A 13,538-nucleotide genomic window follows, 5' to 3' on the forward strand; every position below is an offset into this window, starting at 1 on the left:
TTCTTAATATCCAAATTAAATCCACTGCCTCAGCTTAAACCCAATACCCTTAGTACTGTCTCTGTAGGCCTTTGCAATAAGTCCCTCTCCAGCCTCTTGTAGGCCCCTTTAGGCACTGGAAGGGGCTCTAAGGTCTCCCCAAAGCCTCAAGAGGCTGGTGCACAACAGGCACAGCAGCATGATGAGCTCCAAGGGTGCCCTGACAGCATCACTCTCCTTCCCCAGGCACGGAGGTTTGTGCTCATCCAGCATTTTCATTGGCCCCTGATGAGCAAACTCAGCAGCCCCACTGGTGAGCCCAGCAGACCATTCCCAGTCACTTTCACTTGAACCTGTGCTAAATATTCCAGTGCACTCTAACTGAGGCTAATGGAGCTGGGAGTGCAGGTCTGGCAGCAATGTGTCACCACACATGTGGCAGATGGTTCCCATCACCATCCTCAGGGGCCTCTTCTCACCCACTTGTCACAGCCCTGCTGACACCAGCACGGAGGCTGTACAGCGGGGGCAGGTCAGCAGGGAGAGGAGCCACGGGAGATTTGTATTTCCAGGGGGATTTGGGGCGCTGCAAGCCGAGACCTTGCCAAGGTGTCCTGTCTTCCCTTTCTCAGCATGTGCAGGGCCATGGCAAGTCACCAGGATGGGAAGATGAGGGATGGTGTGTTGGTTCTGTGGACTGCAAGTTCTCAGGATAGTTTTTTATTGACAAGGAAAACATTTAAACTTCTCCAGAATGTTTCATTGTTATGAAAATATTTTGGCTTGAATCTGAAGGTAGGACTTTTTTTTTTTTTTTTTCAAATCTGAAGGTAGCCTCATTTTTCTGGTGTTTCATGGTGTATGCTGGAGATGAGATTCCATCCCACTGGGATGTGGGAACACCAAAAGTGCAGAATTCAGTGTGGTGGCAGGAAAACAAGGGTGTCAATGGGCAGTTCTGGGTGTGGTGATTTTGCATTTTGGTTGAAGAGATTCTATTAAAAATTTAGGCATTCCACAAAACAAAAAGAAACATTTTAGTAATAGGTCAAAATCTGGGCCAGCCCCATGACCCAATATGCCCATTGGGAGCACATTCCTTGTTCAAGGCAGGGCTCCATATCACAGGGAAAACCTCTGGAAAGGAAGGCAGAGGAGCCCGGCTTGCTCCAGAATCTGAAATGGAGCCAGCTGTGAGAATCTGAAATATCAGTCCAGGCTCCTCTCCTGTGCTGCAAGTTTGGGAGCAGTGCTCCAGAGAGAGCAGCCCCACCCCACTCAGAGCTCCTTCACACTGTATTTCACTTAGGCAAGATGTTCTACTCCTTGAATGCCACCCGACAGTTAATTCCTCAAAAGATGTAATTACTGCTGATTGGTTTATTAGCTTGCTGCCAAGAATCCATAATTTTCCTAGGAAAGCCAGTACCAGGCAGACTCTGCTTGATCTGAGACCTGCGGGGCTTAACCCTTCATGCTGTGCAGTGCGAACACTCTGAGAGCCAGGGCTGGCTCTGGGGCACTGCTGACTGCCGGTTACACCCACAAATCATCAGCACCCAAACTCAGGATGTCAGAGACAGCTCTGCTGGCTTCCCTGAAGAGCAGTAAATGTTCACCTCAGATCTGGATTTTCCATTGCCCTTCAAGGCTGTGCATATCCCAAGCTGAGTGCCCTACAAATACTCACTTTATAAAGACCTGTGAGTACCCACATTCCACATTTCCAGTAAAATCCTTGTCCCAGATGGGCTACAGCTCCACAGAGGGATCCTGGGAGCACTGGCTGGTGTCTGATGATTGATTGTCCCCAGACATTTTCTCTCCAGACCTTTTCCTTTGCTCCTTTTCCTGCTCCAAAGGAACCTCTGGATGGACTGGGCCATGAATGGATCTGCCAGGAGCCCTGTCCTGCCCATTCCCAACTCTTCAACAACTATGACCCTGCTCACTGTGCCTTCCTTGCCTGCTTCCCTCTATCCTTCTCACGGACAGTGATTCTCCTCCTTTCCTATCCTTGTCCATCCCAGCTTTCCTTCTTTTCCTCCTCAGCCTTCTAGCACACAGTGTCACCAGCTCCACCCAGTCCAACCTCTGTCTCAGCCCCAGCAGCCCCTGCTTTCCAGGCTCAGAGATGAGGCAGTGAAATGGGGAGAAGTTCTTGGATTGCTGGGAATACGGTGGCAGGAGTGCAATGTGTCGTGGCAGGAGTGCTGTGGCTCCTATCTCACCTACCCAGCCACACAAAGGCCCCTGAAACACTACACCAGGTTCTCTGGCTTCATCCAGGACACTTCCAGGGCTTGTTCCCAGAGCCCTAGATCTCCATGGTGTCTCCTCTGAGGTGTTCAGCAGCTCCAAGTCCTGCAGGATCACCAGAGAGGCAATGTGGGAACGAAGTGGACTGGCTGCAACACCACCTCTGCTGAAGGAAGGCACTCCCATCACCCCAGCTTGATCCATTCCATCTCCTCGTTCTGGCTGAACAGTGGAAATCTTGTTTCCAGACAGGAAAAAGCTTCTTCTCAGGAGCATTCAGATGGTTTCAGTGGGTTTCTGTTTCATTGCAAAGATCTTTTTTTTAATTTTCCTGGGAACACCCAAGAGATCAAACTCATCTTCCACCTGGCACAGGGCTCCTTGGCACATCAGAGACCAAGGTTTGCTCTTGTGCTCCCACATGAGAACCAATGACTTCCACTGCCTGAGGTCTCTCAGAAACTCATCCCCTGCAGGTGGCAATGCCTGGGCTTTGAATCTTGAATATTTATCTTTTAATCAATTTTTTGGTAGCAGCCCTGACCTTCCCTGGCTGTGTGTACCTGTCCCTCAGATTTGTTGATGTGCCGTTTATCTCTCCTGGATCACGGACATCTTAACCCCTACAATTCCTCTTTTCCCAGCACAGCCCTGCTCCCTCTGTGCTCCCCAGGGTGCAATCCCCCACTGGGTAATTGCAACCTGCATTTTTTTGTTTCCAGACAGTGACCTTGTGGACTGTGGATAGTGGGACTGTGCTGCACCTTGTCTAATTGCATGTCCTGAGATCAGCCAGGCAGATTGATTGTCATCTATTTACTTCAGCCATTCACTCTTCATTATTCACAGTGTGAGATTCATCCCAAAAATGAGGGAACTGGCTGGAATTGCTCTTTATTAGATTTATTCTTTGATCGGGTTCTGAGGCTTTTATAAGCAGGAGGAGGGAAATTACAGGTGTATCACAATAGCCACACAAACATATCCTGCATCAATTTAGTGAAGACATGCTTTCTGGAGTTGATTCAGAAATTAGAGTGAAAAAAGCTCTGTGATCTCCCTTTCTTTTTTTTCCCCTTTTTCACAGCTGATGGTAGTTTTCTTATAGCAAACAAATACCTGCATGTGAGAAATCTCCAACCACATTGATGTGCACTTGGGTATTTTGAAGATTTTTATGTTTATGAAGGAAAAAAAAAAACTTTTTAGTGAAAAGCAGATCCAGAATAAACTGATTTCACTTGGAGTGTCACCGCCCCTTCCTTTCCACCTGCCAACACGGAGGTAACAACTGAGCCCTGTCGAGTGTTCCAGCTCCTGCTGCCTCTGTCACCTCCATCAGCTTCTCATTTCTTGGCTTTGTCTGACAACATAGAGAAGTTCCAAAAACTTTCCCATTAAAAAATAAGGTACCTCAGGGGCTGATTCACATCCAAGAGCAAATCTGAGGAGGCATCTTCATCCATCAGCTGGCCAAGGGTGGAATGATTTGCCGTTCCTGGGAAATGTGCAGGGAGGGGTGTGTTCAATTAGCAGCACTCACGAGCCCATTAAGTAGCTATGCTGGTCTGTGCTGATTTGGTCTGGGCACAAACATGAGGAACAGATATCCTCTCTCCCAAGGAACTAGGGCCAAATTGATTTAATGTTCACTCAGCAAAACTCCTTCCAAAAAGCCCTTTTCTTCCTAGAGAAGCCACTTTTCAAAGAGATGTGTCTGAGTGGTTCAGTTTAAATCCCTAGCACACTTAGATGCCTTTACAGTCACCAGCCATCACTGTTCTTCATTTAAATCATGCTGAGCACAACCTAGAAGTGCCAGAGCAATGGATGGTAAATCTGGATTTGCACATCTGTAGTGCATAAGCCCAGTGGGACTGGAATTTATAGGCATAATGAGAATATCCAATTAGCAGTGTTAACACTAACATATTTGGGAAAGGACATTTCTATACCTCCTACCACAGGGTTGAGCCAGTTTGTAACTGCTGGGCACTGAGGTGGGAGGAGTTGTGGAGACACTCTGCAGGGTCACTCTGCCAGCACAGGAGCTGCTCTGCCAGGCAGGGGACACTGCTCCAGGCAGCCTGGGGCCTGCCATCCCCCAGGTACACTCTCAGCCTTAGGTGACAGCAGTGTCTGCCAGGATGTGGAGATGGCATTTCTGCCTTCAATTCATATTTTTATCGATTTCACCACTCATTAAGGTTTTTACTGACAAGGTTTCAATAAAAGTTTGTAAGTTACACCAATAAAATGCACTTTTATAAAGGCTCTCTCCAAAGCCTGAGGAATCTTTGTGCAGCTCTTCCTCTCAGAAGCCAACACCTCTGCTTGGGATTTGCAGTGGTCTAGGGAAGAACCTCTGGTTGCACTGAAGGTCTCATAGGAAGCAGGGAGTGCTCCTGCCAGCACCCTCAGCTTCACTCTGCTCTTCCCTGTGCCTCAGTGCTCAGCTGGAACTACTCAGAATATTCTCAAATTTACTCTTCCCTCCTGCCTGAGTGCCAGGCAAAAACTTCATCAGCCAGACAGAGAGTGTAATTTCTCCTAAATGCCATAAATTTCCTGTCTTGAGGACCAACAAGGATCATTCTCCTTGGACACCCAGGCACTGGGTTCCCCACTGGAAAGGGCATAAGACCAGCTGAAGGACAATGATGCCACCCCAGCCAGTTCAGCTGGTGCTGCCCAGACCTGGGTATTGGCAGGAGGGAGCAGCAGGTTGCCCTCATCTCACATGAAGGCCTCATCTCACATATTTGAGGTCAGGCTGGAGGCCAGCCGCCCTGAGGCACTTGATCTCTGCATGCTGAGCCCAGACATGTTCTCACCCATGGACAGCCCTGGCCAGGCTCTGGGTAGCCAAGGATGAGATTTCTTTGTTCCCACATCACAGCACATTGCTTGGGACCAAACAGGGCTGGTGTCCTGCAAGACATCTGACAGAGGTGTCCAGAAGACACGTGTTTCCCATTTCTTGCCCTGTATGGGACAGCTCTGCCCTGGTGTGGAAACCCAGAGCTGGGTGTCTTGGTGCTCTAGTGACAACAATGTCCTGCATCAAATCAACTTCCCTCACCTTGTGCTCTTTTTTGTATCACCAAATCATTAGTGTTGGAAAAGACCTCCAAGATCATCAAGTCCAGCCTTTGAAGTCCAGTCCATGTCCCTGATCTTTCCATGTCCCCAAAGGTGGAATGGAGAGTGTTCTTTAGGCGTGCCTGATGCCCTGTCAGAGAAAGGCTGTTTTTGTATCATGTTCTCTGCAGCAGAGCAAACAGCAGCCGTGCTTAGCAAATAGATTAACACCTTTGTTTACTCATGAGACATTTATGATGAATTTCAGTTGTGTTTAAAAAAACCAGACAAACAGTAAACTGAGCATGAATAACGGTTTAGATGAAGTGTTGGAAGAGTCTTTCCGTCTACAAATGCACGGAATTTGAATAACCAGGAAGGAGCAGGCGGTGTTTTTATTGCTGATTTAGCACAAACCCCAAGAGCCCCCTGAGGCTGCCTGCACGCTGAGAGGAGTGACTGGTGGAAATGGCTCTGGTGATGCCAGCGATCCACATGAACTCTGTGTCCTCCTGGCACCACTGAGTGCGATGACAGGTGACAGAAAGGTTTGCCCACAGCTGTGTTGGTGTGGTTGTTAACACATGGATGGATGTCAGGCCTCGCTATCCCCAGCAGCCCAAAGGGGGGTAGCCGCTCCAGGATTTTAACAAGCATTTGAAGTACTTGTCCAAACAAGCAGATGAGTCCTGCCTGCCCCCCGTGGTGCCTTGGAGTCTGAGTGACAACCAGGACACTGAAGGATGGATTTACAATGCAAGCCCTCTTCCCTGAGGATTTTGTATCATGATAAATGCACTGTAAAATCCAACCTTCATGCCCTGGAACTCGCCATACAGACACTTTTGGGGGTCAGAACTTAAATTTCAGGGGGAGAAACCACTTCAGATTGAAAGGAAGAAATTTGTGGATGAAGGAAATATTTAACCTAGCCAATCCTTAAACATACAAAACAAAATTCCCTCCAGAATCTCACTGAGCCATCAATCACAGCACAGCAGAGGGACCATGCAGCCCTCCCAGCTCTGTCCTCTGCAGCTGTGGCTGAGGGGACTACTCCAACCAAAGGAACATGACTCCTGTTCCCAGGAGAGGGCCTCATCCATCCTGTCTTTAAAACAGTGGCACACAGAGCCTGGGAAAGACAAGTGACTCTCCATATATTTACATTTGTGTTGCATCTCCCTCTTACTGGAGGATCTGATTTATACATTTGTTCCTTCTCAACCAGCACAGTGTAAGCAACATTCAAACCTACTCCTCCAAGGCTAGAGAATCTCCAGCACTCCTGTGATGCACTTTTGGATGGGGGAATATTCAGATATTAAGAAACAGCTGCAGCTTCTCTGATCAGAAATGTCCACAATCACTGTTGGTCCTCAAGACAGGAAATTTATGGCATTTAGGAGAAATTACACTCTCTGTCTGGCTGATGAAGTTTTTGCCTGGCACTCAGGCAGGAGGGAAGTGCAAATATGAGAATGTTCTGAGTAGTTCCAGCTGAGCACTGAGGCACAGGGAAGAGCAGAGTGAAGCTGAGGGTGCTGGCAGGAGCACTCCCCACCTCCTATGAGACCTTCAGTGCAACCAGAGGTTCTTCCCCAGACCACTGCAAACCCCAAGCAGAGGCGTTGGCTTCTGAGAGGAAGAGCTGCACAAGATTCCTCAGGCTTTGGGCAGAGCTTTTATGAAAGTTGGTTTTATTTTGTGCAAATTAATAACTTCAGTTGAAACTTTGTCAGTAAAAACCTTAATGAACCTCAAATGGTAAAAATAATAAAAATCTTAATTGAAGACAGCAAAATGAGCTTTGCATTGGAACATAAACCCCAATGAGAAGCTGTGTGCATTTATAGCTCTCAGCTCGCACAGGTACATGGATTTGAAGGCACTGAGGGCCCCTTTGGCCACACTGCCTCCACGAGTGCACGTTTTGGGTTTCCAGCTCTTAGTCTGAGGTTTGAGTGAGGACAGAAGTCACTGCTTGCCTGTGCAGGCTTGAAAGGGAACAGCTGCTCTGAGGTGAGGAGAGAAATGCCAAGGGCTGGAATTTGGGTGTATTGAGTGTACCAGGAGCTACCACACTGGGGAGTCTTATTTAAAGTGTGGCAATCTCCATGGAGTGTGAAATGTCTCACTTTGGAAGGTATAAGCCATGAAACCCTGAGGTAGCTGAAAGTTGAGGGCACACTTTGAAGAAAGGTTTTTTTCTACTGTTCTGTTCCTTTTCCTATTTGTCTGCATCAAAGATGTTTGGTTTCTTAACCCCTGTGGCATCATCAGCTTCAGCAGGAGGAATTCCTGAGGTGAGGAGGGAGGGAATTAATCTGGATGTGTCAGAGAAATTAACAAGTGTGGGGTCATCCTCAACCTTGGGCTGTAGGTAACATTTTGGTGAGGAAAGGAAAGCTGACAAAGACAGCAAGGAACACAGGGAGAGACATGAAAGGGAGCTGGAAGATGTCAGAATGGCTAATGGACAGAAAGTTCTGATAGTTTATAAAAATAACAGCCTGAAGCTCAGCTTCTCCTCAGAGCTCTTATTTGGAGCACAGGACACTGAAAGAAAAGGCAATAAAACTCAGACCAGAAAGCCTGAGTTGCCGTACACCCAATATGGCAGCAGACTGTGGCCAGGGCAGCCACATGGCGTGTGTTCTATCGCAGTCCAGCTCACTGCGACTCCCAGCCCAGTCCAGCCGGGGGAGCGTGGTGAAAATCGAGGGGTGGGAACAATGGAGCGCCCGAAAAATAAAACTTTAATGGTGGTAAAATAACAAACGCAGAGACTGCATGGTCTGAAGGACAGCATCCAAGGACCCGTGGGCATGGTTAAATTAACAATATATAAGGTTACCTGAGGGCAGGGGTCCAATCCTGAATGCAGGATAGGACATGACTTTATATGTCAAAGGTCCCAAATCAACAGAGAACCAGAACCAAAGACATGACCTATTTTGGAATGATGCCATTAGCATCCTAATTTCCATCCCTTTGAGTATCCTGCCTCCCGTGGTCTCAGGTGTATGGTTTCTGCATAAGTTACTTGGGCTGAGCTATTATCCATCCCAGCTAGCATAGTTCCCACAGTGTTCCAATTGGGAGAGGTCCTTCCAACTGGGACAACCCCTTCCAGCGCTGAGGTTTGGGCACCTAAGGGGAACTGGCAACAGTAAGAACTTCAGACTCTGGCACAGGAACAAGACTCCATGAGCCTTGGGATATCTCCTCCCTCATGATGTCCAGGGAAGACTCTCAATCCCTTGGACATTTCCTATGGTGCACAAGACACCAGGGTTCCCTGGAGACCTTTTAACCAAACATCCATGTCACAGTGCAACCTGTGAAGCAAGGACAAGAACTCAAGCAATTCTGGAAGGCTTTTTGCTATTCCTCATCACATTAGTGTCCAGCTGGAGTTTGGTTCCCTTGCTGCAACAGCAGAACTTGCCTCTTGTGGGAACTTTCACTCTCATGGGCTTCAATTAACCCCAGAATCACAGAGTCACAGAATGGTTTGGGTTGGAAAGGACCTTAAAGCCCCTCTTATTCCACCCTCTGCCATGGCAGGGACACCTTCCACTATCCCAGGCTGCTCCAAGCCCCAATGTCCAACCTGCCCTTGGGCACTGCCAGGGATCCAGGGGCAGCCACAGCTGCTCTGGGCACCCTGTGCCAGGCCCTGCCCACCCTCACGGGGAACAATTCCTTCCCAATATCCCATCCATCCCTGCCCTCTGGCAGTGGAAGCCATTCCCTGTGCCCTGTCCCTCCGTCCCTTGTCCCCAGTCCCTCTCCAGGTCTCCTGGAGCCTCTTTAGGTACTGAAAAGGGGCTCTGAGCTCTCCCTGGAGCCTTCTCTTCTCCAGGTGAACATCCCCAGCTCTCCCAGCCTGGCTTCATTGACATGGATCAAGAGAAGTGGTGGTCATGTACCTTAAGATTATGGTCAAGTACCTCTACAGGCTCCTGGAAAGCAAGAGCTCGACAAGTTCCTGCCCAGGTTCCAAGGGAGATGCTGAACTCTGAAGGCAGATGCACACAAAGCAGTGTCTGTACTGCTGAGCATCACCCAGGAGTGTCATTCCAAATGTTTCTATCCGACCCTGCCAGCTGTTCAGGTGAAGGCATTCCCTAATATGATCCCAGAGCATGGAACAGGAGACATTACAGAAAAAGGACAGGTTGGTCTGAAAACTCAGCAGTGGTTTCGGTTAGAATTATTTATGGGACAGTGAAAGAACAAATATTATTCCAGACAAATTTTTAAATATATTCTTTCCATTGTCAAAGTAACAGCCCATTTTTCAAGAGGAGGTGCTTAATGTTTAGGAAAGAAGGACGTTGGCTGCAAAGCATTTTCAGTCAAAGATGGAAAGACCTGACCCTAGTGAGGACAAACACTCATGTCACTCCTCTTTAACATCTTCATCAACTTGCCAGACAATGTTCAGTGCACTTGTGAAGTCCCAGAAACCCTGTGAACAGAGAGACTCTTTGCCATTGTTCCCATGAACTGGAAAAATTCCAGTTTGGGAAGATGGTCCTCAGCCAGAGCTCAGCAAAACATGTTTGTCTGGACTTCTCTCTGAATTTCTCCTCCTTGCAGACCTTCCCCTGAAGAAAAATCAATTTTTGCTCTTAATTCTCAGCAGCTCCCATCTAGGAGGTGCTTTTAGCCCAGTCTCAGAGAAGCTGTTGCCAAGTGCTCCAACATCCCAGGCTTTTTGTCTCTGAAACAAAGGGAAATGCAGTTATGTTGACATGTTTCCACTAGTATTGTCTGCACTGATTATTTGCAGCTTTTAACAGTTTCTTCTTCACCGTGTCTAATTCTCCCATCCAGTAATTCTTCAAGGTCCTCCTCATTGTTGCTGTTCTCTAAGAGACACCGTGTACCAGGCCACCTTTTCCCCAGGAATTGTATTTCTGCAGTCCTTGTTGGCTCATCTCCACAAACAAAGAAACAGAGATGGAGCCCAAGTAACGCAGAGAGAGTGAACACAGCACCCAGCCCCAGCTCCTCCCAGGCACAGCTGGCAGCCTCATGGTTCATCCTGGCCCATCATGGGCCATCCTGGAACATCCTCAATCTCACAGTCCAGGTGGGAGCAACACTCCAGACAGAATCCCAGGCTGAGAAGGGTCCCTGCCTGAGGGCAATGTGATTCCAGAAAGGCATTTGGGGACTGCACAAGGCGTTTGGGGATGTTTAGAAGAGGAACAAAAGGCAGGGAATGGAAGGCAGTACATGAGAACTCAGTGCCCCACACACCCTTTTGTGTGAAGGGTTATGAGCAACAGGAGCCAGGGAGTGGAACTCAGGAGCTCCTATTTCTCAGTGTCAGAAACTAGGGAGTCCTGAGATCGAGGGACAGCTACTAGGAAAGTGTCTAAGCGCAGCTGCTGCAGGGATCTGTACAGGATATATGCAAGTATGTAAATTCTCCACTGTTGCTGTTTCATGCTGGTCAGGCTCATTCAGGACCTGGGAACAAGGAGATGCAGCTGCTCCACCTGTGTTGGGCCACTGGACAGGGAAACCCCTCACAAACCCAACCTCATTCCTGCATGCAAATTCCTTTTCTTGCTGGTGTTTGCTGTTTCTCCCAGTACAGGATGCAGGAACTCTGTACTGCTCTTCCAAACTCTCCCAGTTCACATCTGTTGTCTGTCACAGTGCTGTGGCCTTGGAGTCAATATTTTGGGGAGTTTAGACCCCAAGCTGGTGCTGATGTCACTGAGCCTGTTTAGGCTGTGGTGTGACATTAACAGAGAAGAGTTACTGCTATGTACCACTTCCACTTGGGAATAATCCAGTATATCGCAGCATTTTTCCTGCTGTACTGTGCTGCAGAGTCTGCAGGACTCAATGCCACCACACACAAAGACGGGGATTGCTCCCAGATATTTGGGCAAAGCCTCCTGCACAGGAGGAGCACCTGCTCAGCCACACGCACCAGCCACACCAAGTTATTTATGTCCCCTCCAGCCCAAAGAGCAGTTCCTGATCCTCCAAGAGCATCCTAGAACCTGCGCCATGCGTTTTGCTCCATAGTCCTGCAAGTTATTTCAGGCCATGTTCCTGAGCTCTGATCTAGGATAATAAAGATTCATTTTAGCTTAGTCAGAAATGACTAAGTTAAAATTCAAAGTCAAAAATACCCACACATACACACTTCACATCCTCTGCAGCCTGAAAGTCCATCAGTTATAGCCCTTACCTTATCCCAAAACTGTTCACTCAAACATTGCATCTGTGCACTTCTCCAGAATCTCCAAGCCTGCATTCCCAAGAAATTGCTTTGTAAAGTTGCTGTCCTTTCTTTGTTCTCTGAGCTTATTCCATTTTCCCTTTACAGGAAAAGTTGCAAGAACAGCAGCTGCCTCAACCAGCTGAAGCCATTGGTAACTTCATCTGCACTGCAGTTCGTCAAGGATCCATTTCCCTCCCAGCATTGTTCTCTTCCAATACTTGTGCAAACACTTCATATTGCCACTCCACAATCCTCCAGCAATAGTTTTCAGATTTCATTGTTCCAAGAGGTCATTCTCAGCTGCATTTATACAGCCCATGAGTCTCGGCTGAGGGCTCCAGTCTGGTCAATTTTGGTTTTGTGTTGATTTGGCACAGCTTGGTTTTTAGTAGTGGGGGAGGGCCACAAAAGTAGCTTCTGTGAGAAGCTGCTGGAAGCTTCTTCCACCATGTCCAACAGAGCCAGTCTCTGATGGATCTGAAGATGGACATGTTGGTGGCCCAACTGGAGAGGCTGGTAATGCCCCTGTGATGACATATTTAAGAAGAAAATCAAAACAGTGCATGTGCAGTTTTTGTCTGGGAGTGGTGAGGCAGCACTGCTGGGGCCATCCTGGCACAGCCCACAACAACACACCACTGCAATTACAGTGTGGCCCGTGGCGAGCCCTGCCTGCCTGGCCACCCCCTGCCAGCTGTGCTGTGGGCACAAAGGGCAGGGGCAGTGGCGGCAGCTTCTCCTTCCCAGTGCCCTGCATCAACAGAGGCGTTAAACAGCACCAGTGCCACGGCGGCCACCACTGCCCGTGTGGTGGTGGCAGGGCCAACGGCCAACGGCAAAAACGTGGTGAGCAATTCCCCAGCACAGAACCTAAATGAAATCGATCTTTCGGTGCTGTAGGATCTTGCAAGGCTTTTGAATTGGTGGAACTTGTTGGTAATGGTGCCGGAGCAGGTAGATGCTGGAGAAAGCTCTGATCCAGTGGAGACCCAAAGGAGAGAGGGGGCCCCTGCTCCCAGAGATAGAGAAGGACCCTTGCTTCCAAACTAGAGCAGCCCATCCTCAGAGGACTGGACGCCGTGGACGAGTGATTCACACCACAGCAGTTTTGGGGAGACTGTTTGCCCATGGGAGGGACCCACTTTGCAGCAGTTTTGGCAAGACTGCTGCTTGTGAGTTTAGAGCCACATTGGAGAAGCTCATGGAGAACTGTCTCCCATGGGAGGGACCCCACAGCACAGCAGAGGAAAGATTCCTCTCCTTGAGAGAACACAAGTTCTTGAGTGATGGACTGACCAAAACCCCCATGTCCTGTCTCCCTGTGCTGACAGTAGGAAAGAGGGAGGGGCTGAGGGAGAAGATGGTGTTTTAAGGACTTATTTTACTTCTCATTATCCTCCTCTGACTCTGCTAATAATAAACTTACTTTATATCTTTAAATTTGAACATATTTTCCCCTTAGTTTTTTCTCCCAGTCATGGGCCCTTTGTTAATTTTTTTCCCTCTCCTCTGCCCAGCTGTAGCAGGAGAGGGTGAGCGAACTGCTTTCCTGAGAGTGCCTGGCAATTGGCAGTGTAAAGCCATAACAGGTTTTCATATGCAGAGGATCTTTCCGCCACTTCCATGGGACATTCTGCTCTTTATTCTTTGCTGTTCTATTTTCAACCCAGCTTATGGTCAGCTAAGCTTGGCCCAGCCCCAAGATCATCCTTGGCTTTGTACCAAGCACAAATGAGCTTAACATGATACACACATTCCTCTCTTTCCTGACAACATGTGTCCCATTACACTGTGCTCAAATTCTTGCCTTTAGGATTTCCCCTGGCTCCTCACAGAACTTCCTTACCAAGTCTGAATCCAAGCAGTTGCACTGACACTGCTGGGCTGGAACTGAGAATTCCTATCATCTCCATTGCCCTCCAGAGGAGGGATCGGCAGCTTTAAAAGGGCTACTCCCTGAGGG

General features: G+C 48.4%; 1 long non-coding RNA gene across 1 annotated transcript in view; it reads left to right on the forward strand.

Annotated features, from left to right (window-relative positions):
• Positions 1 to 13,021, forward strand: part of LOC120760607 (uncharacterized) — a 46,824-nt gene extending 33,803 nt beyond the window's left edge. The window contains exon 2 of the long non-coding RNA XR_005703419.1: positions 11,681 to 13,021. This is a non-coding gene — a long non-coding RNA (uncharacterized LOC120760607). The remainder of the gene's footprint in view (positions 1 to 11,680) is intronic.
• Positions 13,022 to 13,538: the final 517 nt, after the last annotated feature.

Source organism: Hirundo rustica, chromosome 17, assembly GCF_015227805.2.
Source record: "Hirundo rustica isolate bHirRus1 chromosome 17, bHirRus1.pri.v3, whole genome shotgun sequence".
NCBI classification, from domain to species: domain Eukaryota; kingdom Metazoa; phylum Chordata; class Aves; order Passeriformes; family Hirundinidae; genus Hirundo; species Hirundo rustica.